Raw genomic sequence first — 27,757 nt, 5'->3', positions numbered from 1 at the left:
TAAGGCCTGGTATGTAAGTAACTTTGGTAGTTCTTCCAGTGGTGGTGGTGGTAGGTTAGAATTTAGGGGAGGATCACCAGGGCCATCCCAGTCCTTTGCTCAGTCTTCGGTTAGTGCATAGCCATCGGGGCCCAGTCAGCAGCAGTGGGGCCATTTCAGGCCCAGTTAGGGCAACAGGGGATCCTACCAGTAGGGTCGACTTGGAGGGAGATTCTAGCTGCAGTGGAGGCCCACATGCCCTAGGTGTGTGAAGATGTATTTTGGGACTGCTTTATGGACCCAACCCATATGCCTCTGTGGGTAGGAGAATGACACTACCATCTAGTTTTGTAGCTACTACATCTACATCACCTCCCCCGGCTCGAGGCCCTCTAGCACCCGTAAGGCGTGGTGCAGCTAGGGGTGGTGCACATAGTTCGTGAGGATCCAACTGTTTCTATACTGTGAGTGGTCGCCAGAGTTCAGAGGCATCTCAAGATGTTGTCAAAGGTACATTGACTATCCAATCTTATGATGTATATGCTCTTATTGATCACGGTTCCACTTTGTCATATGCAACTCCTTATGTTGCTATGGAATTTGGGATAGAACCGGAACAGCTTCATGAACCGTTCTCTATATCTACTCCGTTTGGTGAGTCTATTTTGGCCAAGTAGGTTTAAGGGATTGTGTTGTCACGGTGCGTGGTCGGGACACCGTGGCCGATATCATTGAATTGGGGATTGTGAATTTTTATGTAATAATGGGGATGGACTGGCTTTATTCATGTTTTGCCAAACGTGATTTCCAAACCAGAACCGTTTGGTTTGAATTTCTAGATGAGCTAGTTATTGAATAGAAGGGGGACGTTGCAGTGCCAAAGGGTACGTTTATTTCTTACCTTAAGGCCACGAAGTTGATCAACAAGGGGTGTATTTATCATCGGGTTACGGACACTGATAATGAGGCACCCACACTTCAGCTTGTGGCAGTTATGAATATATTTCTGGAGGTATTTCCTGATGAGCTCCCTAGGATTCAACCAGACATGGAGATTGATTTTTGGATTGATGTGATGCTAGGCAAGAAACCTATATCTATTCCGCCTTACAGAATGGCACTGGCAGAATTGAAGGAACTAAAGTAACAATAGAAGGATATATTAGAAAAGGGTTTTATCCAGCCGAGTGTGTCGCCTTGAGGCACACCAATTCTCTTTGTAATGAAGAAGGATGGGTCACTAAGAATGTGTATCAACTATCGGCAAATCAACAAGGTCACGATCAATAATAAGTACCCACTATCAAGGATAGATGACATGTTTGACTAATTGCAAAGTGCCAAGTACTTCTCCAAAATTGATTTAAGATCTGGGTATCACCAATTGATGATCAGGCAGTAGGATATTCCGCAAACAACTTTGAGGACCCGGTATAGACACTTTGAATTTTTGGTGATGTCTCTTGGGCTAACGAATGCCTTGGCAGCTTTCATGGATTTTATGAATCGAGTCTTTAAGCCTTTCCTTGACTCCTTTGTGATAGTGTTCATTGATGACATTCTTGTATATTCACGGAGTCGATAAGACCATGCCGATCATCTCAGGGCAGTTCTGCAGACCCTATATCAGTACAAGTTATACGCAAAGTTTTCGAAGTGTGAATTTTTTCTTGAAGCTGTCATATTCTTGGGTCATGTCCTCTCTAGAGAAAAAATTAAGGTTGATCCTAAGAAGATTGAAGCTGTGAAGAATTGGCTTAGACTTACAACTCAACAAAGATTCGCAGTATCTTGGGCCTAGCGGGGTATACAGGAAATTTGTGCAGGGGTTCTCTACTCTTGCCTCTCTGTTGACTAAATTGATGCAGAAGGCACTTAAGTTCCAATGGTTAGATGCTTATGAAAGGAGCTTCTAGGAGTTGAAATCAAGATTGATTACGACACCGGTATTAACACTCTACCAAAGGGTACAGATGGGTTTGTTATATATTATGATACTTCAAGGATCAGACTTGGGTGTGTATTAATGCAACATGGCAAGGTGGTAGCTTATGCCTCTAGGCAGCTCAAGAATCATGAAAAGAACTATCCAGCACATAACTTAGAACTTGCGGCGGTGGTAGTTACATTTAAGAGTTGGCATCATTATTTGTATGGGATCCATGCGAATATATTCACAGACATAAGAGCCTTCAATACATTTTCAAACAGAAGGAATCAAAGCTGAGGTAGAAGAGATAGATTGAGTTACTCAAGGACTACGACATCGATATTCTATATCATCCGAGGAAGGCTAATGTTGTGGCGGATGCTCTTAGCCGGAAATGTATAGGTAGTTTGGCCCACTTTAAGGCATCTCAAAGGTCGTTGGCCATGGAGGTTCATCAACTAGCCAGTTTGTGAGTTTGTCTAGCAGACTCTAGTGAAAGAAGGGTAATTGTGCAAAATAGGGCCGAATCATCGCTTGTTGTGGAAGTCAAACAGAAGCAATACAACGATCCATTTTTGGTACAGCTGAAGGAGGGAATTCAGAAACATAAAACCATGGCTTTTCTCTTGGCATGGATGATGGTACATTAAGGTACCAAGGGCGATTACATGGTCCAAATGTACATGGACTCCGGGAAAGAACCATGACCGAGGCTCACAGTTCTAGGTATTCCATGCACTCAGGCTCCACAAAGACATATCATGATCTTAAGGATTTCTACTGGTGGAATGATATGAAGAGGAATGTAGCGGACTTTGTAGCAAGATGTCCAAATTGTCAGCAACTGAAGGTCAAACACCAATGGTCCGGTGGATTGGCATAGAACATAGAAAATCGATTGTGGAAGTGGGAGATGATCAATATGGACTTCGTGGTAGGATTGCCTTGCACTTATCGTAAGTTTGACTCAATTTGGATGATTGTGGATCGACTCACGAAATCAGCACACTTCTTGTCGGTTAAGGATACCCACACATTAGAACAATATGCATAGTTATATATCAAGGAAATAGTCAAGTTGCATGTCAGTCCAGTTTCTATCATTTCTGATCGGGGGGCACAGTTCATACCCAAAGATGGAATATTGAACCTACTTCTTCGAGCAACAAGGGGATTCTGCTAGTCCAAGGTGAATAGGTTTCTTCAGTTAGATCTTCTAGTGATCACAGGTACTAATCCCGATGAGGACCCCCAGGACTTCATTGATGTGATTCACAATACTCTTCGAGCTATTCGTGCTACTGAGATAGAGGGAGTGGATTTTAACTCCTACCGCCTGAAAGAGGTGGCTTATTCTTGGTTTGAGATATGGGAGGAGTCTCGTGAGGAGGGGAGCCCTCCGGTGAGATGGAGTGCGTTTGCCGATGCCTTCATTGATATTTTCTTGCCTTCCAAGACTAAGGCAGCCCGTGCCGCTGAGTTTGAGAACCTAAAACAAGGAAGCATGAGTGTGTGGGAGTACCACATGAGGTTCTCCCACTTGTCCAAGTATGCTATTTACATGTTGCCCGCTATGGAGGTTAGAGTGCGCCGATTCTTTCAGGGCCTTAGCCCCTTGGTTATTAATAAGGCCTCTAAAGCTGCCTTGAACTTTGATATGAACTATGGGAAGATGGTGGAATTTGCTCAAGCCACAGAGACCCCCAAATTGAAGAATAGAAAATAGCGAAAGGGTAGCAATAAGGCCTGGTCTGCGGGCAACTTTGGTGGTTCCTCCGGTGGTGGTGGTGGTAGGTTGGCATTTAGGGGAGGATCGTCAGGGCCATCCCAGTCCTTTTCTTAGTCTTGGGTTAGTGCACAACCATCGGGGCCTAGTCAGCAGTAGTGGGGCTATTTCAGGCCCAGTTAGGGAAACCAAGGAATTTACCAGTAGATCGACCTAGAGGGAGATTCTAGCAGCATTAGATGCCCCCATGCCCTAGGTATGAGAAGATGCATTTTGGGGCCTGCTTCATGAACCAACCCATATGTTACGAGTGCGGTATCAAGGGTCACATTTAGATAGATTACCTTTCGTCCCGCCAGAGTATGGGCAAAGGAACGACACAACAAACCAAATTTGCAGCTACTACATCCACAACACCTCCACTTGCTTGAGGCTCTCCAGCACCCACAGGGCATGGTGCAGTTAGGGTTGGTGCACAGAGTTCGGGAGGATCCAGTTGTTTCTATGCTATGAGGGGTCGCCATAGTTTATAGGCTTCTCCAAATGTTGTCACATGTATATTGACTGTCCAATCTCATGATGTATATGCTTTTATTGATCATAGTTCAACTTTGTCATATGTCACTCCTTATGTTGCTATGGAATTTGGGATAGAACCGGAACAACTTCATGAGCCGTTCTCTATATCTACTCCAATTGGTGAGTCTATTTTAGCTATGCGGGTTTATAGGAATTGTGTTGCCACTGTGTGTGGTCGGGACACCAATTGAAGATCGAGGAGCACGATATTCAAATAACAACTTTTAGGACCCGGTATGGACACTTTGAATTTTTGGTAAAGTCTTTTGGGCTAACGAATGCCCTGGAAACTTTCATGGATCTTATGAATCGAGTCTTAAGCCTTTCCTGGACTCCTTTGTGATAGTGTTCATTGTTGACATTCTTGTATATTCACGGAAGTGAGAGGACCATGCCAATTATCTCAAGGCAATTTTACAGACCCTATATCAGCACAAGTTATATGCGATGTTTCCAAAGTGTGAATTTTGGCTTGAATCTATCACATTCTTGGGTTATGTCATCTCTAGAGAAGGAATTAAGGTTGATCCTCATAAGATTGTAGCTGTGAAGAATTTGCCTAGACCTATAACTCCAATAGTTATTCATAGTTTCTTGGGCCTAGAGGGGTATTACATGAATATTATGGAGTGGTTCTCTACTCTTGCCTCTCATTTGATTAAATTGACGTAGAAGGCAGTTAAGTTCCAATGGTGAGATGCTTGTGAAAAGAGTTTCTAGGAGTTGAAATCAAGATTCACTACGGAACCGGTATTGACCATACTAAAGGTACCGATAGGTTTGTGATATATTGTGATGCTTTAAGGATCGGACTTGAGTATGTATTAATGCAATATGGCAAGGTGATAGATTATGGCTCTATGAAACTCAAGAATCAAGAAAAGAACTATACATCACATGACTTAGAACAAGCAGCGGTGGTTGTTGCATCAAAGAGTTAGCATCAATATTTGTATGGGGTCCATGCGAATATGTTCATAGACCATAAAAGCCTTCAATACATTTTCAAATTTGCAGCTACTACATCCATAGCACCTCCACTTGTTTGAGGCTCTCCAGCACCCGCAGGGCGTGGTGCAGCTAAGGTTGGTGCACAAAGTTCGGGAGGATCCAATTGTTTCTATGCTATGAGGGGTCGCCAGAGTTCATAGGCTTCTCCAGATGTTGTCACATAGATATTGACTGTCCAATCTCATGATGTATATGCTCTTATTGATCCTAGTTCAACTTTGTCATATGTCACTCCTTATGTTGCTATGGAATTTGGGATAGAACCGGAACAACTTCATGAGCCGTTCTCTGTATCTACTACTGTTGGTGAGTCTATTTTAGCCATGCGGGTTTATAGGAATTGTGTCGCCACTGTGTGTGGTTGAGACACCAATTGAAGATCAGGGAGAATGATAGTGAAATAAAATCTTTCAGGACCCGGTATGGACAGTTTGAATTTTTGGTGAAGTCTTTTGGGCTAACGAATACCCTGGCAACTTTCATAGATCTTGTGAATCGATTCCTAAGCCTTTCCTCGACTCCTTTGTGATAGCCTTCATTGATGACCTTCTTGTATATTCACGGAAGTGAGAGGACCATGCCATTCATCTTAAGGCAATTCTACAGACCCTATATCAGCACAAGTTATATGTGATGTTTCCAAAGTGTGAATATTGGCTTGAATCTGTTACATTCTAGGGTTATGTCGTCTCTAGAAAAGGAATTAAGGTTGATCCTCATAAGGTTGCAGCTGTGAAGAATTTGCCTAGACCTACAACTCCAATAGTTATTCATAGTTTCTTGGGCCTAGCGAGGTATTACATGAATATTATGGAGGGTTTCTCTACTCTTTCCTCTCCGTTGATTAAATTGACGTAGAAGGTAGTTACGTTCCAATGGTCAGATGCTTGTGAAAGGAGCTTCTAGGAGTTGAAATCAAGATTCACTACGGAACCGGTATTAACCATACTAATGGTACTGATTGGTTTATGATATATTGTGATGCTTTAAGGATCGGACTTGAGTATGTATTAATACAATATGGCAAGGTGATAGCTTATGCCACTAAGCAACTGAAGAATCAAGAAAAGAACTATCCAGCACATGACTTAGAACATACAGCGGTGGTTGTTGCATCGAAGAGTTAGCGTCATTATTTGTATGGGTTCCATGTGAATATGTTCATAGACCATAAAAGCCATCAATACATTTTCAAATAGAAGGAATTAAATCTGAGGCAAAGGAGTTAGCTTGAGTTACTCGTGGACTACGACATCGATATTCTATATTATCCGGAAAAGGCTAATGTTGTGGCAGGTGCTCTTAGAAGGAAATATATGGGTTGTTTGGCTCACTTGAAGGCGTGTCAAAGGCTGTTGGCCAAGGAGGTTCATCGATTGGTTAGCTTGGGAGTTCGTCTTGTAGACTCTAATGAAAAAGGGGTGATTTTCCAAAATAGGGCTGAATCATCACTTGTTGTGGAAGTCAAGGATAAGCAATACAACGACCCATTGTTGGTAAGTGTCAACGCCATACACCATTGGTACACCAACTGGCAGAGTTATTGCACTCGGTTCTATCATCCTAGACATTCATGAAGTGGGGAATGGACATAGTAGGTCCACTGTCGCCGGCCCTCGCTAAGGTAAGATTTCTCTTGATTTTAAATGACTACTTTTCTAAGTGGGTTGAAGTAGGTCCTTACCAAAATATTGGCGAGCGCGAAGTGGTAGATTTCCCATGGGAGAACATAATTTGTAGGTTCGGGATACCAAAAGAGATTGCATGTGACAATAGGCCACAATATATAGGCACAAATGTCACAAAATTCCTTGAAGACCTGAAAACCAAAAGAATTACATCATCGCCTTATCACTCGAGCACAACCAATCAAGCATAATCAACAAAGAAGGTGATTATCTAAAATATCAAAAAGAGATTGGAAGCAGCCAAAGGTAAATGGCCCGAAGAATTGCTGGGAGTACAATATGAATACCGAACAACGACTAAATCAAGCACGAGGGTGACACCTTTCTCTCTTGTATACGGAGCAGAAGCCTTGATCTCGGTGAAAGTAGGAGAACCTACCATGAGAAATTTCTGGGCAGATGAAGACGCAAATAATGAAGCACTAATGGTCATATTAGAGCTACTCGACAAGCACAGGGACGTAGCGCATATAAGGATAGTGGACTAAAAATAAAGAATGGAAAGATATTACAACCGAAGAACCAATCTCCATTTTTTCAAAGTGGGGGACTTGGTTTTAAGGAAAGTGAATAAAAAAACCTGAGAGATCAATGCAGGAAAGTTGGGTCCAACACGGGAAGGGCCCTACCTGGTTTAAGCTGTCACCGTAAAAGGATTATACGAATTGGAAATTCAAGACGGAGTAAAATTTTCAAGCAACTAGAACGTGTCACACATCAAAAGGTATTGCTGATGAAGCACTGTCTATACTGAAAATATGTGCAACACTCTTTTTTCCTTCATCCAGTTTTTATCCTAATTGAATTTTTCTGTCAAGGTTTTTAACGAGCAGCAACAAAAACATACTACAATGGAAGCACCGTCAGCAGAAGTAAGACATTAAAATGACAAGGCATGGAAATAGTAAGATACTACGGGATGGTTGGATAGTCTTTTGCTCGATAGAAAAATTCCTACCGGGAAATAAAACTTGCTATAGGGCCAAAGGATACCCGACCGTTAATGAGTGCAATCACTACGGGTGGTTAGGTAATCATTGGCTCTGGAGCAAAGTCCATAATGGGAAATGCTAATCATAAGCTTTGTTATTGGACCAAAGCTTATCCGACCATTCACTAGTGGGATCGTCAAAGGAACATGACTTCCAGTGTTCAAATTCGCATTCTTTGCATTTGATCACTGGGGGGAATGATATAAGAATACAACAATATGACTGCCAAATATACCAGGATTATGAAAACATAAGAGGGCCCTCTCTCATGAAACCCTAACAGTGAAGGATTGGTTGCGGAAGAACCTATACCCAAAATTTAAAATGCCATCAGGGAAAAATACACCCGATGCCTTGCATAACTCGACACAATAAAAAGTAAAATTGCATAGTGCTTAAATGAAAAAGCACCTTTTATATAAAACAAACATGCCAAGTAGCAGAACTACAAATGTATGGACAAGAAAAGCAAGAAATCAAAGGTTGGGTATCCTTAGTTGTTTCCGCTTCCGGAGGATGATCAGACTGAGATATCACTGCCTTAGGTACGTATATGGAACTTGATTTTTATGTTAGTTATTGTCATTGGTCGTGTGAGGCCATTAGTGTTATTGATGATTGTGGCCCTGTGCGGCTTTGTAATGTTGGGTTTTTTATCTGACAAGTAGGTAGTGGTACCATTACAGAGGAGACTCTGCCCAATTTTCTATACATCTCTGGAAGTTTAACATTCGAGGACGACTGTTTCTAAGGAGGGAAGATTGTTACACCCTGTGAATCCCAAGGCGACGTACAATGAATATGAGACTTTTTAATCATGATTTAAATAAGTTTAAAGTCATAATATGACTATGTATGATGTTTGGATAGAAAATATAAAGTTTGAGAAAAATCGGATTTAAGTTGCGGGAAAACAGACTAAGGATTTTCCATGTAACAGAGCTTTTTTAGAAATAAATTTTTTGTTCTATATGAGGTATTTTGGTGAATATTCTACACCAAATTGAAGTTCTTGGAAGTTAGTTTCCAACGCACTTAATCGTTCATTTATACGACATCTAAATAAAAAGATATAAGCGTCGGAAGATGGGCCAATGCGAGGGTGCCAAGCTAGCACCTCTTTGACTTTTCAAAAGTTTATATCTAGGTTTTAGCTCATCTGTCTCTTCACTTTTACATAGAACCCAAACATAGAACACCATAAAAACCTATCCTTAAGCTCCCCAAATGGTTTCAAATAATACTAATATCCAGGGTACAAAATCGAGAAACGATAACATCAGAACGATCCCTATGACATAAGTTTCATTATACCGCCTCTTTTTTCTCTTTGTAGTTCGATTTTTGCAAGGTACTTCATTGTTAAGAAACATCTAGTTTCTGTAATTAAGTGTTTAAATATTAAGGAAGGTTGATTAATTGGTTTCCTAATAGTTAGAACTCACGGGATGATGATTGGAAGCCGTGAGTTCCATTTTTTCCACTTTTAGTAGACTGTTTTGTAGTCCATTTGTGTTGGCCAATTTTGTTGCTGATTTATGGAGTTTGGAAGGATAAAAAGTAATGTAGAAATGCCATATGGGGTATGGTAGTAGGTTGGTCACTCGGCGTTGCAGTTTCAGGCTAATTGATAATTTGTTGATTGGGTGTGTTATGGTATATTTGAGGTTTTTGTTGTATTGAAGGTTCCAAATTGTAATTAGATTGGTTTTGAGTTGCTGATTTTATTGTGTTTGTATCTCGCCTATAGTAGGTTTGAGGGAGCATTAAAATCAGGGAAAATGCTGACCGTTTTATTTTAGAATCTCTGAGATACGTAATATACTAGCGCCATCTAAGTCGTATATGTATTTCTTTGTTGTAGGGTTGGCGCGCTAGTTATCATATGCTTGTTGTGGAATTGCATTGATGATTTGAGGTATGTTAAGGCTATCCCTCATTTCCTTTTGGCATGATCCATATGATACAATGAAACGAGCAAGCACACAACTTTTATAAATGATTCTATTATTAGAAGTACTAGGGTTGCCTATGTTCTGGATTCCCCATATGTCCTACAATCATATCGTCTGTTCATGGGTCTTATGATGTTCTGAGAGTTCTTATTGACTAACTTCATTATGCATTACATCCATTTAGACATGTATATTGACCTATGACCAGATGGCGTTATATGCGCATATAGTATATATATATAAGGGGTATGGGGAAAAGTTATGGCATTATATACACACCACCACCTGATCAATTGATATACATTAATGATTTCACCCACAAAGGCTAAAATGATATGATGGAATGCCCTTAGAGATTTGATGATGTTATCTACGCATATACCTATGCATGACATGACATTTATATGCATAAGCATGACATTATAAATGTTTCATGATTCACAGAGCTATTCAGACTTACAGGGTGAGTCCTTTACTCCATGTTTCTTTCATGTCTTTTATATACTGATTTTTATGCCTTACATACTCGGTAAATTATTGTACTGACGCCCCTATTGCCTAGGGGCCTACTTTTTATGCCAGCAGGTGTAGGTAGACAGGCTGACGATCCCCCTTCTAAGGATCCTTACTCAGCGATAATTGGTGTGCTCCATTTAATCTAGAGCTACTATTGAGTTTTGGTACTATACTTTTGTATACATATGGGTATGACGGGGCCCAGTCCCATCCTTTATATAGTGTACACTCTGTTATAGATCTGTAGACAATCATGTGTAGTTAGATAGTATGTGTCTTTATCGGCTCCCACTTGATATTCTGTTTATATATATATATATATATGTATATATTTCTTTTGGGATTGTTTTTCCGCATATGGTATTCACATGATTCAGTATTTTATTGCCAGACATTATACATGACTGATCGGGTCTAGCCTACACTACTACTGAGTAGTAAGGATGGCCGATGTAGTTTTGCCCAACTAGGTCGGGATCGAATCCACAGGGAGTTAATTTGTTTAGACTTAGGTTTATATCCAAGTCTAGATACGGGTTGTTCTCTTAATTACACTCCACAAATGTTTGGTTTGTTTTCTACTTCTACTTCTATTCTATAACATGCAATATTTAAAACTAAGTATAATATTTTTGTTGTTGATTTTCAAGGGTTTAAAGGGACTAGGGTAGTGACTTCCACCTAGGTGGGTATCTAACGGGTAGCAAGAATCTAGGGAAATCATGCGATTAATTGGGGTCATAATAAAACCATTACACGATACTTCTCACTATATACCTCTCGGTAGTTTGAGTAATTTTTCCCAATTTGGATTTTTCTAATCCAAATGGGTATTCATGCAATTCAAGTGACTTTAGCTCAAGTCGGGTATTACTATCTCTAGGTTTAACCCTTTAATTGGGGCTATCAATTTCTTGAGTTCACCCTAATTCCTTGTTAGCCTAGTTTTCCTAGATTTAGTCCCTCTTTCTCAAGTAGAGACTAAGTCATAAAGGAATAAATCAGTGTTTGCAACCACTAATTAAATAGTTATAGCAAGAACTAGGCTAAATATCACTAACCCATACACATTCAAGCCCTAAAATTTAAGACCCATCAAATATCCACACAAGGGTTGGGTTACAACCCTAGCTATGGGTTTAGCTATGGGAAAAGTGACCACGACCGTGAAAGTTGAACAACCCTCAATGCTTTGAAGTTAGGGTATCGCGGACCGCATAGTTTTGGACGCGGCCGCATACCCTATCGTGGGCAGCAGAAAAATGACCACGACCGTGAAATTCAATTGAAATCGGCACTAAAGAACAATGATACTAGGGTTTTCACTAATTGTGCAAATTTTTGCAATTAAACATGCAAAGTTACTAACCCCAACCCCCATTAGGCATATAAACACTACCCATATCTATCTAAGCAACAATGAGGCATTAATTTGGCATTATGGCATGTATTTAACCCTAAATAAAAAATAAAAATTGAAACAAAGAGAAAATAAAAGAAGCAAAATTATATCATACCATTAAATTGAACATACCAATTGTAAAATTTATAGGAAATCTACACTTGAAATGAGTGAGATGAGAATGAGAGATGAACAATTGTTTTTAGCTTTGGTGAAAAACTGGGGTGTGCAAAGTGTAAAATGATGCAATAACTCATATTTATACCTAGGCCCAGGGGACCCACTACCTTACCTGAGTGCGGCCGCAAAATTTTCTCACGGTCCGCACTCTATTACCTTTTGTAGATCAGCCGCAAACATAATACCGCAGTCCGCAAAATATTGGCCGTTGCCGAAGAAGTTTCGCGGTCCGCAAAAATTTGAACTCGGCTGCAAATAATGAAGGGATTTTGATAGGCAAACTTCAGAGAGTTGGCATTTTTCTCAATTCAATTACGCGACCGTGCACAGAATTGTGTGGCCGCGAAGTGCTCATGCGGTCTGTGAAATTTTGGGCGCAGTCCGCAAACTTTTGTCACTTAGCCAAATTTCATCCTTGTCAATTTCCTGCACTACACAACCAATTCCTACATACACTTCACAACCATTTAGTCCAAAACAATGCCTAATCTAAGAAGAAAAATCAAAAGAAAGAAAAACACATGTGTTGCCTCCCAAGAAGCGCTTGATTTAATGTCGCGGCACGATACATGTTACCATCATTCACTTGAAATGGATTAATGACACAACGTGGGCATCATCAACCTTACCAAGGTAGTGCTTCACTCGGTGCCCACTGACTCTAAAAATCTTACCATTATCTTTTTTCAAATCAAGAGCACAAAAAGGAATTACATGCACCACTTCAAAAGGACCGCTCCATTTTGTCTTAGCTTTCTTGGAAACATCCGTAACCAAGAGTTGAATAAGAGAACAAGGTCGCCTTCTTTGAATTCATTGTTCCGGATATACTTATCATGTAGGTACTTCATCTTCTCGTTATACAAGGATGAACTGGAGTAAGCATGGAACCGGAACTTATCAAGTTTATTCAGTTGCTCCACCTGAAGATTGGCAGCTACATCCCAATCTAGGTTCAACTTCTTCAATGTCCACATGGCCTTATGCTCTAATTCCACCAGGAGGTGACATTCTTTACCAAATACCAACCGATGTGGAGACATACCACTTGGAGTCTTGTAAGTTGTTCTATAGACCCATAATGCATCGTCAAATTTCCTTGACCAATCAGCCCGATTTCCATTGATAGTTTTGGATAGAATACTCTTGATCTCCCTGTTGGAGACCTCAACCTGTTAACTTTCTTGGGGTGATATGGAGTTGACACCTTGTGAGTGACACCATACTTGTAGAGTAAAGTGTCAAAGACTTTGTTGCAAAAAGGAGAACCCCCATTACTAATGATGGTCCTTGGGGTGCCGAACCTTGTGAATATGTTTTTCTTCACGAAAGCCACCACACTACGTGCTTCATTGTTAGCCAAAGTTACAAAATCAACCAATTTGGAAACTTAGTCACAACAACAAGAATATAGGCGTTCCTACACGAACTACAAATGGACCTATAAAGTTGATGCCCCATACATCAAAAATATCAATCTCAAGGATGGTGGTGAGAGGCATCTCATTCTTCTTGGAAATCCCATCGGCTCTTTGGTAATCATCACATCGCTTAACAAGCTCGCTAGCATCTTTGTGTAATGTAGGCCAATAGAATCCATAACTTAGGAGCTTTGTAGAAGTTCTCTCCCTACCATGGTGACCACCATAAGGTGAGGAATGGCAAGCCTCAAGAATACCCAATTGCTCTTCTTCTGGAACACATCTACGGATAACACCATCGGTGAAAATTTTGAAAAGATATGGCTCATCCCAATAATAACCCAAGCAGTCCCGTTTGAGATTCTTCCTTTGGTTTGAAGAGAACTCATTCGGGACAATTCCGCTCACAAGATAGTTAGCCACATCGGCAAACCAAGGCATCCCGGTCAAAGACAAGGAAATGAGTTGTTTATACGGAAATGAATCATTAATTTCAAGGCCATCATGGGGTCTCCCTTCCTCTTCCAAATGAGACAAGTGGTCCGCCACTTGATTCTCACTCCCTTTTTGGTCTATGATTTCAAGATCAAACTCTTATAGAAGAAGTACCTACCTCATCAATCTAGCCTTTGAGTCCTTCTTACTCATCAAATAGCAAAGCGCTGTGTGATCGGTGTGAACAATCACTTTGGTAACCATGAGGTATGGGCAAAACTTTTCCATAGCAAAGACAATGGCTAAGAGTTCTTTCTCGATCACCATATAGTTGACTTGGACGTCATTCATGGTAATACTAGCATAGTAGACCGGATGGAATATCTTGACTCTTTGCCCCAACACTGCTCCTACCGCTACATCACTAGCATCACACATGAGCTTAAATGGTAAGCTCCAATTTGGTGTGGTAATGATGGGAGTGGTAGTCAACCTATTCTTTAGTAGCTCAAAAGCTTTCATACAATCATCATTGAACACAAATTTTGCATCTTTTTCCAACAACGTGCACAAGGGGTTCACCACTTTTGAGAAATCCTTGATGAACTGGCGGTAAAACCATGCGTGGCGTAGAAAGTTCCTCACTCCTTTGACGGAAGTAGGAGGAGGGAGTTTTTATATCACTTCAATTTTTGTTTTATCCACATCAATACCATTTTTGGAGATCCTATGGCCGAGGACAATGCCCTCCTCAACCATAATGTGACACTTCTCCCAATCAAGCACCAAGTTGGTCTCTTCACAACGTGCCAAAACTTTATCAAGATTATCCAAACACATATCAAAAGAATCCCCCACAATAAAGAAATCATCCATGAAAACCTCGAGGAAGTCTTCCACTATATCCGTGAATGTTGCCATTATACATCGCTGAAAAGTAGCTGGTGCATTACATTGACAAAACGTCATCCTTGAGAATGCAAATGTGCCATACAGACAAGTGAAGGTGGTCTTCTCTTGGTCTTCAGGTGCAACAAGAATATGGATATACCCGGAATATCCATTCAAGAAGTAATAAAAAGCACATCCGGCTAACCTATCCACTATTATATCATTAAATGGAAGGGGCAAATGGTCTTTCCGAGTCACTTTGTTGAGCTTCCTATAACCCATTCATACCCTTCAACCAGTGACAACTCTTGTGGGGATCAACTCATTGTTGTCATTTATAATCACAATCATGCCCCCTTTCTTTGGAACACATTGTACCAGTGAAGTCCATGAACTCTCAGAAAAGGGGTAGATGACCCCAACATCCAACCACTTGATAACCTCTTTCTTGACAACCTCTTCTGTGGACTCATTCAACCTTATTTGATGTTCCATAGAGGTTTTGTCATCCTTCTCCAATAATATTTTGTGCATGCAAAAGGCGGGGCTTATACCCCGAATATCTGCCAATGTCCAACCTATTCCCTTCTTCCTCATTTGGAGCACCGCAAGGGTTGCATCTACCTGCACGTTAGTTAAGCACGAGGAAAGAATAATAGGTAAAGTGGAACAAGGGCCTAAGAACTCATACCTGAGGTGTGAAGGCAAAGGCTTCAACTCCAATATGGGAGGCTCCTCGATTGAGGGCTTTGTGGGTGGAGTCTTCCGGTTCTCAAGGTCCAAGGAAGGTTTTCGGGGCTCATATATATATGAACCCATTCCTTGCAAAGCATTGACATATTCAACCAAGCCTTCCTTATCATCCACATTATGACTCAACAACACAGCTTCTAATGGGTCTTCCACATTAATCACAACACTTGTGTCTTTAACAATCACTTCAGTTACAAGATCCACAAACGAACACACTTCGTTACTATTAGGATGCCTCATTGACTTGCAAACATGGAACATAACTTTTTCATCACCCACCTAGAAGGTGAGCTCCCCTGCTTCCACATCAACTAAGGCCTTCCCTATAGCTAGGAAAGGTCTCACCAATATGATCGGCACCTCGTAGTCAACCTCATAGTCAAGTATCACAAAATCTGCGGGAAGTATGAACTTGTCGACTTGAACTAACACATCATTAATTATCCCCAATGGCCTCTTCATTGTCCTGTCTGCCATTTGTAGCCTCATGGATGTGGGCCTTAGTTTCCCAATCCCCAATGTCTTGAACACAGAGTATAGCATCAAGTTAATGCTTGCCCCCAAGTCACACAAAGCTTTTGCAAAATCGGCACTGCCAATAGTGCATGGGATTGTAAAGGCACCGGGGTCTTCTAACTTTGGAGCCATAGAGTGCACAATGGTACTCACTTGATGTTTCATTTTGATTGTTTCAAAGTTCATTGATCTCTTCTATGTTACCAAGTCCTTCATGAACTTGGCATATCCCGGTATTTGTTCTAGAGCTTCAACCAAAGGCACATTTATGGACAAACTTTTCATCATATCAATAAATTTCTTGAACTGGTTCTCATTGTTTTGTTTTGCAAGCCTTTGAGGATATGGAAGAGGAGGCCTTGGAAAAGGAGCCTTGGCTTTGGGCACTACCGTCTTTCGGTATGTCTATCACATGTTCCCTAGACGGGTTCTCATCATTTTGTATCTCCTCCACGTTGTCATCAATTTCTATCCTGACTTCATCATTCACATTTTCATCACTCACTTGCACATAATTGCTTGGATCATCATTATCTTGAACCAACACATCATCACTCACAACCTTTCTTGTATTAGAGGTACCAGCAACTCCACCTCTACCACTTCTTGTAGTCACCACAATAGCATGGTCTGTATTGTTCCCTCTCTTCGGCTTTACTACCGTATCACTTGGTAGTGCCCCCTTAGGGCAAGTATTCAAAGCTTGAGAAATTTGGCCAAATTGGACTTATAAGTTTCAGATAGAAGTGTTGTGGGAAGCTAATTGGGCATCGAAGCCGATATTGTTCTTCAACATTTGCTCAAACTTTGTCTCAATATGTTCCATCTAATTATTAGAAGAGCTAGGAGCTTGTGATGGATATGGAGGCGGGTTGTTTAGCTGTTGATACATCGGAGGCCTTTGAAAGCCCGACCTCTGATTCCCTTGATTATTGTTATTCCAACCCCCTTGATTGTTATTGCCTCCCTAATTACTATTATTGTTGCCACCCCAATTGCCTTGGTTTTCTTGGTTACCCCAATTTTGATTATTGTGTTCCCCTAATTGCTTTGGTAGTTGTTGTTGCCACTATTCCAATTTCCTTGGTGACTTTGATTTCCCCATTTTTCTTGGGTTCTCCAATGTTGTTGAGTCGGAGCATTTCCCCGTTGACCCTGATAATTGTCACGTATTGAACCTCTTCACTTTGATCATCATATGAATCATCTTGATTGTACCCACTACCACTTTGCTCAAATTGGTCCGGATTGTTTTGAACTTGTTGACCTCATTTCCTTCTCTTGTTGATCATCATATTCACTGCTTCCATGGCATTAACTTGTTTTGGCCCTTGAACTTGTTGCAACTGAGCTTTGGCCAGTTGGTTCATGGTAGTAGTCAACTCGGCTATTGCTTGGCTGTGGTCATGGAGCTCATTCTGTAGGTGAATAACAATGGGATCACCTTGTGGCACATTAGCTCGACTTTTCCACGCCAAAGAAGTATCTGCCATCTCATCAAGTATTTCACACGCTTCGGCATATGGCATATTCATGAAGTTCCCCCCGGCGAGTTGGTTAACCATATATCTGTTTGTTGTGTTGATGCCACAGTAGAATGTTTATTGGATCATGGACTCAGTCATATCATTGTTTGGGCACTCCTTTTAACATTGTACGGTACTCTCCCAAATCTCATATAATGGTTCATTTGGCTCTTGTTTAAAAGCAAGGATATCATCTCTTAACATCGCCATATGTCTGGGAGAAAAGAACTTTGCGATGAACTTCTCGGCCAACTCATCCCAAGTGGTGATGGAATGCAGGGCAACCTTTCTAGCAAATCCAAAGACTTCCCCCTTTGAGAAAATGGGAAAAGCCTTAACCTCAATGCATCCTCAAAGATGTTAGTTTGCTTGCTCCCCCAGCACGTGTCAACAAAACCTTTGAGATGCTTGTAGGAGTTTTGGTGTGGAACTCCGGTGAAGAAACCCCTCTGTACCAAGAGTGTCAGCATGACATTGGTTATTTGAAAGTTGTATGCCCTAATCCGGGGCAGGACTAATGGAATTTGATAGCCTTCATTGGGCAACACCCGGAGTGCTCCCCTTAGAGGAAGTGGGGGAGGGTTTTGAATACTATCATGAGGCGGTCGGTCTTCCCTTTGTGCTTGAGGTTCGGGTTGAATCTCATCCATGTGATCATCATCTACCTCCTCCCCCAATGGCAAATTTCCAAGGGCTTCATTGTTAAGAGCCATTTGGTACCCACGAGCAATTTACACACAAATTAGAAAAATGGAAGGAAAGAAAAATAAAACACACAAATACTCAGACATATAGCTAAAACCGTCTAACTCCCCGACAATTGTGCCAAAAATTAATCGGGTCCAAGTCTACACTACTATTGAGTAGCGAGGATGGTCGATGCAGTTTTACCCAACTAAGTCGGGATCGAATCCACAGGGAGTTAATTTGTTTGGAATTAGTTTTATATCCAAGGCTAGATACTGGTTTTACTCTTAATTACACTTCCACAAATGTTTGGTTTGTTTCTACTTCTACTTCTATTCTATAGCATGCAATATTTGACACTAAGTATAATGTTTTTGTTGTTGATTTTAAAGGGTTTAAAGGGACTAGGGTAGTGACTTCCGCCTAGGTGGGTATCTAACGGGTAGTACGAATCTAGGGCAATCGTACGATTAACTGGGGTCGTAATATAGCTATCACACCCAGGTACTCACGATATACCTCTTGATAGTTTGAGTGATTTTGCCCAATTTTGCTTTCTCAAGTCCAAATGGGTATTCATGCAATTCAAGTGATTTTAGCTCAAGCCGGGTATTGCTATCTCTAGGTTTAACCCTTTAATTGGGGATATCAATTTCTTGAGTTCACCCCAATTCCTTGTTAGCCTAGTTTTCCTAAACTTATTCAATCTTTCTCAAGAAGAGACCAAATCATAAAGGGATAAATTAGTGTTTGCAACCACTAATTAAATAGTTATAGCAAGAACTAGGCTAAATATCACTAACCCATACACATTCAAGCCCTAAAATTTAAGACCCATCAAATTTCCACACTAGGGTTGGGTTACAACCCTAGCTATGGGTTTAACTACTCATGAAAATAACAGAAATCAAAGATGAATTAAAGATAAAATTTATATTACTAGATTAAAAGATGAAAATCTAATGTTGAGAAATAATTTTAGTACAAAAGTGCCCAAAACAGAATTCCCAGCCATCTCACGTGCTCAGCAAAAACAAAACGTTACCTAAAAATGTCAAAAAGATCTATTTATACTAAGCTAAAAATTTGCGGACAAAAATACCCCTGTAGAGGTTACGCGGCTGCATAATTCTTATCGCGGCCGCGCTCCTGCTTTCGCGGACGCGTAATACTGACCGCGGTCCGCATTTTTAACTTCTGGATCTAGGCTGAGGTTGTCTCGCGAGCCGCATAATTTCCATCACGGCTGTGTAGTGGATTTTCGCGGCCGCGTAATTCTACCGTGGACCACACTCCTTGTTTTTGATTGAAATGTGAACTCTCTAATCCTCAACAATCGCAGTTCTCATAATTTAAATCGTGACCACACATTTCTAGCATGGACCTCACTTAAAATTTGGCATTAAAATACACTCTCTGATTCTTCACTTCGCGGATCGCGTATTTGTGAACGCGGCCACATTGTGGCTTCCGCGGCCGCACAATATTTGTGCGGTCCGCGTTTTGAGGTTTCTTGGACCAGTCTTGTTTTTTGTTCCAAATTTGACTCCTTTATGAGTTGATTATGACTCCTTTGGATCGTTTTGATCAATTTCTACAAGCAAGCATATTACATTAGTTTTTGGGATTACCTTCACGCATTGTAGGCCAAAAATGCAAGTAAAAGAGAGCAAATAATAGGTTAAAATCCTTAATTATTCATGACTTACACTTATTTCATGTTTACATCTTAGACGTATGCTTAGGGATGTTCGATAGGTAGATCTCGAGCACTCATCACGCTCCATCGATTTGGGTCGTGGAATTCCACCTAAGGAGGCTATGGAAGAGTTGGAGGAGCAAAGCACAATGATATCGTCATTCCTTCCTCACTCAAGACCCAAGTTTGGATTGAAATTATGTTTTCCTATAATTTTATCATATTAGTGATGAATTACTCCATGTCTATGAAGTAGTTCTCTTTAGGGTTTCATTGATTTGGTGTATTGACATTTGTTTATGGACTATAACTCTTGTTTTATGTATTGAAGTGTTTTTGGATGATTTAATTGTTGCATATATATTCATTTGTTCATGTAATCGAGAGAGGCATAATTATGATATCTTTTCATTATAGTGTTGGTTGAGTTCATTAATTCCTCTTAGTAATTGAAAGAGGCTTGTTGAATCATGAATGAAACCAAGTTAGGAGAATAATCAAAAGACGTTTTCTTAAAGACCAATCAACTACGCATTCTTGCATATCTTCACAGAGCTTAAATTGGTTCATCTCGTGAGGTTGAGATTTAATTGAGAGAGGAATTTCTACTAAATGTTTGAACTAATAATTGAGTGAATTCGAGAGACTCACTTGGACATTAGAAGTAAATTATCTAGAGTTAGATCCTAAACAAATATCTTGCACCTATCCTATCAAAACTGTATCTTCTCCCATTGATTATCTTCTTTACTTATTTCTTGCTGTGATTGTCAATAATCAATAGCTTTAGATTCTTAGTCAATTTTAGTATTAATCATATATATTCCAACTATTGACCATATTGGATAGAAATCAAGCTAGGAACTACAAAAATATTGTTTAACTCCAATACACGTGGATACGAAATTATATTATACTATATTTGATTAGCGAGCACAATTTATGTGGGTGTTTTGTGTTCATCAAAGTTTAGCGTTGTTGTCGGGGATTGGCAATCAACAGTATTTGAGATAGTTTGTAGTGCTAAATCAATAATTTTTTCTTTTAATTTTATTTTTCTCGTTTGACGGTTGGTGTTCTTTGACTGTGCACAGGTTACAGGTTATGATTGGTACATGACTTGAGCTTTTGCGAAAGAAGTTCTACCATACGAATCAGAGATAGAAAAACAACTGCGACACCTGAGTAAGGAAAGAAATCTCACTAAGACATTAGAATTGGTTGGATAATCCTCAACCAAAGAAAATATGGCTGGAAACGGTGATGATAATGTAGACGTGGCCGCAAGAGAGGCATCCCAACAACGAGAAAGAGCTCCACGAGATGTTGAGGAAGCAGCTATTAGAGATGCACATATTATCTATGAAGAAGAGAGGGGCCTAAGAATTGCTCAAAATCAACCCTTGGCTGTAGACCAATTCGGAAATATAGCTCCCAGGACTTGGAGACCACTTGGATATTATGCTAGACCGATCTACAAGCAAATACTATCAAGTGTTAGACCACCTCCAATTGCAGTAAACAACTTTGAGTTGAAGCAAGAGTTGCTTCAAACCATTCAGAATTGATGTGTCTTCAGAGGAAAGATGAACGAACATCCAAACACACATCTGATGGTCTTCGAGGAGATTATGAACACCTTTAAATACAATGGGGTGTCACAAGATGCAGTGTACTTAAGGGCATTCCCCTTCATAATTAAAGTGATACAAAGAAGTGGCTTTAGAGCTTGCCCACTTGATCGATTAGAACATGGTATGAGATGATCAAAAAATTTCTTGATAAATTTCTCATCAGCAAAGAATGTCAAGTTTAGAAAAGAAATCCATAACTTCTGCTAGAAAGAGACTGAAACTGTGTTTGAAGCATGGCAGAGGTTTAAGGAGATAGTACGAAAGTGTCAACATAGTGGAATTGAACTCTCGACGAAACTTCAGAACTTTTGGGATGGGTTGACACCAGCCTCATGTAGAACATTGATCAATGCAGCTGGAGGCCCATTGATGAAGAAGACATAGGGGAGATAGTTATAATTCTTGATGAGTTATCTGTAGATGCAAATTAGTGGCCCTTTGAGAGTGCTGAAAGAAGAAGATCAACTAGTGTTCATCAAGTAGATACTTACATCTGCGCAGGTACAACTTGATGCTATGGCTAAAGAAATACGGAAGATGACCTTAGCTACAATAAGAAGTGACCCTCATGCAGCTTGTGATATATGTGGAAGCGGACACCCTACTCCTGAGTGTCAAGCCTCCACTAAGGAAGTGAATCCTGTGGGAAATTACAACCTTAATGCAATAGGTCAAAAACACCACAATTTTTCATGTAGTTCACCTGGGGGTAACGCAAAATGCATGGCAACAAAATAATCCCAGATCCCAGGGACAAGGATCTCCTGGTTTTATGAATCAGCCAAGGTGGTAGTTTCAACCTCGACAACTCAATCCGCCTTGTCTAGAATATCTCATGACGGCCTTCATTGTGAAAACCGATGAAAGATTTGAACTACAAGGGGAGGCAATTCGAAATCTAGAGAAGCAAGTGGGAGCGATTGCAACAATATTATCTAAGAGGGTTCCAGGAACTCTCTCTTCTGATACTGAAAGAAATCCCAAAGAAACAGTGAATGTTGTAACCCTTAGAAGTGGGCAAGTGTTGAAAGATCCTACCCTAATCCAAAAAGATTTGATACTTGAAAAATAAAGTGGGGAGCAGCTGAAGAATGATGCTGATAAGAAGAAGAAAGGCTAGAAGGCATCTGAGAAAAAGAAGAAGGAAGAAAATTCAAGACGGGAGGAACCTGAGGAGAGCAAGCACATGTCTACTTTACCTTTCCCCTAAAAGCTACGTAGAGAAAAGTTGGACAAGCAGTTTGAGAGATTTCTGGATATGCTGAAACAAGTTGATGTAAACTTACCATTCACAGAAGTGCTCTCACAAATTCCAGCTTATATACTGACTTATACATACGATGGTCCTATCATACGATTGGACAAGCGGTCAAGCTCTCAGAGCATATTGACTTATACATAAACTTACCAACATCCGCTGAGCTGGTAGCCTACATGGAAGACTCTCGACATATGTATCGTGACCTACGGGCATGAGATGCAGCATCGCTAGGAAAAAGGTACATCAGTACGGACAATGTACCGAGTATGTAAGGTACATAAATAAGTACATAAAAGAAATGGAAGAAATATAGAGTACATGACTCAACCTGTATGTCTAGACAACTGAATAAATCATGAATACTTATAGTGTCATGCATATGAGTACGAATGTCATGTCCTGTATAGGTACATGTTTCATAACATCATCAGGCCTCTGAGGGCATCTTATCGTATCATCTTGGCTATTGTGGGCAAAATCATCAACGTATACCAACTGATCAGGTGGTGGTGCGTATATAATGCCGTAACTTTTTCCCATATCCCACATACATATATATACATATATATACACGTATATAATGTCATCTGGTCATGGGTAAATGTATATGTATAAATAAATGCAATGCATGAGAAGTACGTCAATAAAATCTCTCGGAATGTCATAAGACCATTATGCCTCTGATTAATATCATGAAATAAACATTATCAACTTACGTACTTTCTGAAACCCATGAACAAATGATAGAATAATAAGAAATATGGGGAATCAAGAACATAGGAACCTCTAGTATTTCTATGAATAGAGTCATTTATAGAAGTTGTGCATTTGTTCGTTTCATTTGCATTGTATGGATCATGCCAAAAAGAAAGAAGGGATAGCCTTAACATACCTGATATCGAGCCCCCTTTTTCTCGCGAAATTAGGTTTCGACATTTCTGGGACAACTCTTTTCTGAGAGGGTAGGGAATTGGATTTTAAAGAGTCTCCACCTAACAGATTAAGGTGCATTAGGGCACCTAGAGTAGATAACTCATGTAACCAGTTTACATCACCAGAGATCGGGTAAGAGCTCGAAATTACCTTGAGGGGCAAATGTTAGGCACCCCTCGAGGTCCACAATGTTGGGTACCGACTGAACATAAATTAAGCGAATTAGTATAAAAAGGGAAGAATAAAATTTAGACAAAGACAATATTCAATTTATTTTAAACAAGAGTATGGGGGGGTCCTAAGTTTTTTAGCCTATAGGATCATTCCATGCAATACTTTGTAACTCCCTCAAGTCGGGATGTTAATCATAGCATTAGCACACAGACTATCATGTCCTACTACCTAATTACAATCTTTAAGTTGTTACTTAAGCATTCTAGTAGTTTCTAGCTCGTTCCTTATGCGTGCACTACCCGTCCCTTACCTATGGACCTGGAGGTATTAGGACCTCTATTTGGGATAGTTCTAGACCAACCTATGTTACTTAAAAAATGTGAAATCTAGGCGAAAAACAAAACAAATAGGACTTTCAGATAAAGAACAAGTATGGGCTTATATTGACCTCCACACATAGGCAACAAAAGCACGCAATTGAATCAGCAAACTTCATTAACTTTGGCATCCAATAGGCAGGATATCTACGTGAGAAAAAACATAGTATAAAGGAAGTTTTATTAAGGCTGTGTTGAGACCAATTTGTTTGCCTACTGATTTTTTTCAACATGAATCTGGGTACTTCAGGCAGTAATATGTCACAATTTAGATCTAGAAGCATTGTTAAGTCCTACATATACGTCGCCTAAGTGATTGACTGTGACGACCTGACCAGTCATCTTAAGAATTTATGCCCCGATCCCCTATTAACTACATTGCTCGTGTTTATTTCTGCTATTTTGAATTGCTAGGATGTTTGATTTTGAGTTCGGAGAGTTTTGGGACACTTAGTCCCTAAATGAGAGCTTAAGTGTTAGAAATTTGACCGTAGTCAGAGCAGTGTGAAGGCGGCCTCAGAATGGAAATCCGAAGGTTCCGTTAGCTCCGTTGGGTGATTTCAGACTTAGGAGCATGATCGGATTGTGTTTTGGAAGTTCGTAGCTAATTTATGCTTGAAATGCCGAAAGGTCAAATTTTGATATTTTCGGTTCGATAGTGAGATTTGATCCGAGGGTTGGAATGGAATTACTGAAGTTGGAGTAGCTCCGTAGTGTTGAATGTGACATGTGTGCAAAACCTCAGGTTATTCAGACGAGGTTTGGTAGACTTTTTGATCGAAAGCGTATTTCTAGAGCTTTGGAATTCTTAGTCTTGAATCTATGGCTGATTCATCGTTTCAATGTTGTTTTAGGTGTTTTAAGGATTGGTATAAGCTTTTAAATTGGTATTGGACTTGTTGGTGCTTTTGGTTGAGGTCCCAGGGGCCTCGGGATGATTTCGGATGGTCGACGGAAGGATTTTGGAGTTTGGAGTTGCAGCTTCAGCTGCTGGTTTCTATCATAACTGTACCTGCAAGTGTGGGACTGTAGGTACAGCACTGCAGAAGCGGCTCAGTGGTCGGTGAAGTGGAAATGAGGAAGGGGGCCAGGAACCGTAGAAGCGGCATAAGTAATGCACCTGCTTAACCGCAAATGCAGATTTTGGGTCGCAGGTGCGAGATGGAGCTTTTAAGTAAGAACCGCAGAAGCGGTGCCCCGACCGCAGAAGCAGTATCGTAGATGCGATTGTTTGACCGTAGATGTAGGATTTCTGGGCAGGTAGGAAATTTCGAGGGCTTAGTTTCAAAAGTTGGAAATTCGATTTGGAGCTCCGGAGAGGGCGATTTTTAGAGGAAATTGAAGAAGAGATCATTGGGTAACAATTCTTTAACTCTTTCTCGTTATATTCCATCAATCTATAATTAGTTTCATCATTTAATTTCATATTGGAGATTAAAATTGGGGAAAAGTTGGAAGAAAGTTCTTAGACCTAGAATTCGACTTTTGATTTGGAATTTGACATTAGATTTGGATAATTTTGGTATGCATGAACTCGTGAGAGTGTGAGGATTCTGAAAATATGAATTTTACCTGATTTCGAGATGTGGGACCGAAGGGCATTTTGGAAATTTTGCCTAATTTCGGGTGTTAGCTTAGAATTTATTTGTAGAATCAGTTACTTGAAGTGTTATTTACATTATGCAATTGAATTGAATAGATTTGGGCCATTTGGAGTCGAGTACTCGTGGCAAAGACATGGTTTCGGGTAGACTATTAAGCCGGTTCGAGGTAAGTGTCTTGCCTAATCCTGTGTGGGGGACCTTCCCCTTATGATTTGGTATTGTTGTTAATTGAAATGCCTTGTACGTGAAATGACGAGTGCGTACTTGTGCTAATTGTTGGAAATCGAGTTTCCATTAAGTGATTACTAGTATGTTCCTTTCCTTTTCATATTACTTGCACTTTAATACTGTTGTTAGATTAAGAAAGCATGTCTAAGTGATTTAATTGCTTTATTTGCTCAAACTGTTTTACCTGGATTTTGTGCATCATGCTAGGGTTGAATTACTTGTTTGCCTTAATATGAGACTGACATTTGCTGAATATCATTCCTATTTTTACCGTGTATTTACAATTGGGACTACGGGTGTGGGATTCCGGTAGCTCTCCCTTGTCTGTTTATTTGGGACTACGGATGTCGGATTCCGGTAGATCCCCCTTGTCTGTTTATTTGGGACTACGGATGTGGGATTCCGGTAGACCCCCCTGCACAGTTATATGGAACTGCGGGACTGCACCCGGTAGATTCCCCAGTACTAAGTATTTATATTTGGGAATACGGATCGAGATTCCGGTAGACCCTCGCGCACTGATAGTTGGACTATGGGATGGGATCCCGGGAGATCCTTCGAATATATATATGATGGACTACGGGACAGTACCTTGGGAGATCCACTGGATAGTTGTAATTGGGACTACAGGACGGTATCTTGGAAGGTGCCCTGGTTGTTATCTCTATGTTGAGCTGTATTTCTTTTCCGTCATTTATTTTGTCTCTATTCTAGTTGTTGTTGTTCTTTCAATTCGATGTTATTTCTTACTATTGCATTTATTTATACTATTTTATTTCACACTGTTAACCCTTATATTTTATTTAAATTCAGTTGGGCCCTGACCTTCCTCGTCACTATTCGACCAAGGTTAGGCATGACACTTACTGAGTACCGCTGTGGTGTACTCATGCCCTTTTTGCGAATATTTTTCATGTGCAGATCTAGGTACTTTCACTCTATATTATGATCCTTGAGGCGAGACACTTCTATAGAGACTACGAGGTATATCTGCAGCATCCGCATACTGAGGAGTCCCTTTCTATCTTTCTGTAATAATATAGCCATTCAGTATTCCCCTTTTGTTAGACATTTCTGGAGTTGGAGCTTCTTATGTATCTCTTAGCTTGTGATTCATGAGGTTCCAGATTTTGGGAAGTATTAGGTTTCTTGTACTATTATGTGCCAGGCGACATCTTAAACACTATTTTATTTTGTCATTTTGGTTTTATATTATCTCTTTTCCGTAAATTGTTCCTTTTCCGCATTTGTTACACTTACCTAGTCGTAGAGACTAGGTACCGTCACGATATTTCACGGAGGGCGAACTGGGGTCGTGACAAGTTGGTATCAGAGATCTAGGTTCATAGGAGTCATGAATCACAAGCTGGTTTATTAGAGTCTCGTCGGTCGGTACAGAGACATCTGTACTTATCTACGAGAGGCTTTGTAACCGTTAGGAAAATTCCACTTCATTTGATTTCCCTGTCGTGCGAGACTTTTGACACCATAATCCTAAACCTCTATCTTCCATTCTTTCACAAATGGTGAGAACACGTGCTACCAGATATGATCAGACACTTGCACCCCCTGCGAGAGCCGTCAGAGGTTGGGGTCGGAGTAGAGGCCGAAGACGCGCATGCGGTACAGCTAGAGCACTCGCATGAGCTTCAACCGAAGA

Source organism: Nicotiana tabacum, chromosome 8 (assembly GCF_000715075.1).
Source record: "Nicotiana tabacum cultivar K326 chromosome 8, ASM71507v2, whole genome shotgun sequence".
NCBI lineage: Eukaryota > Viridiplantae > Streptophyta > Magnoliopsida > Solanales > Solanaceae > Nicotiana > Nicotiana tabacum.
The sequence above is the reverse complement of the archived record's forward strand: the minus strand, read 5'-3'. Positions refer to the sequence as shown.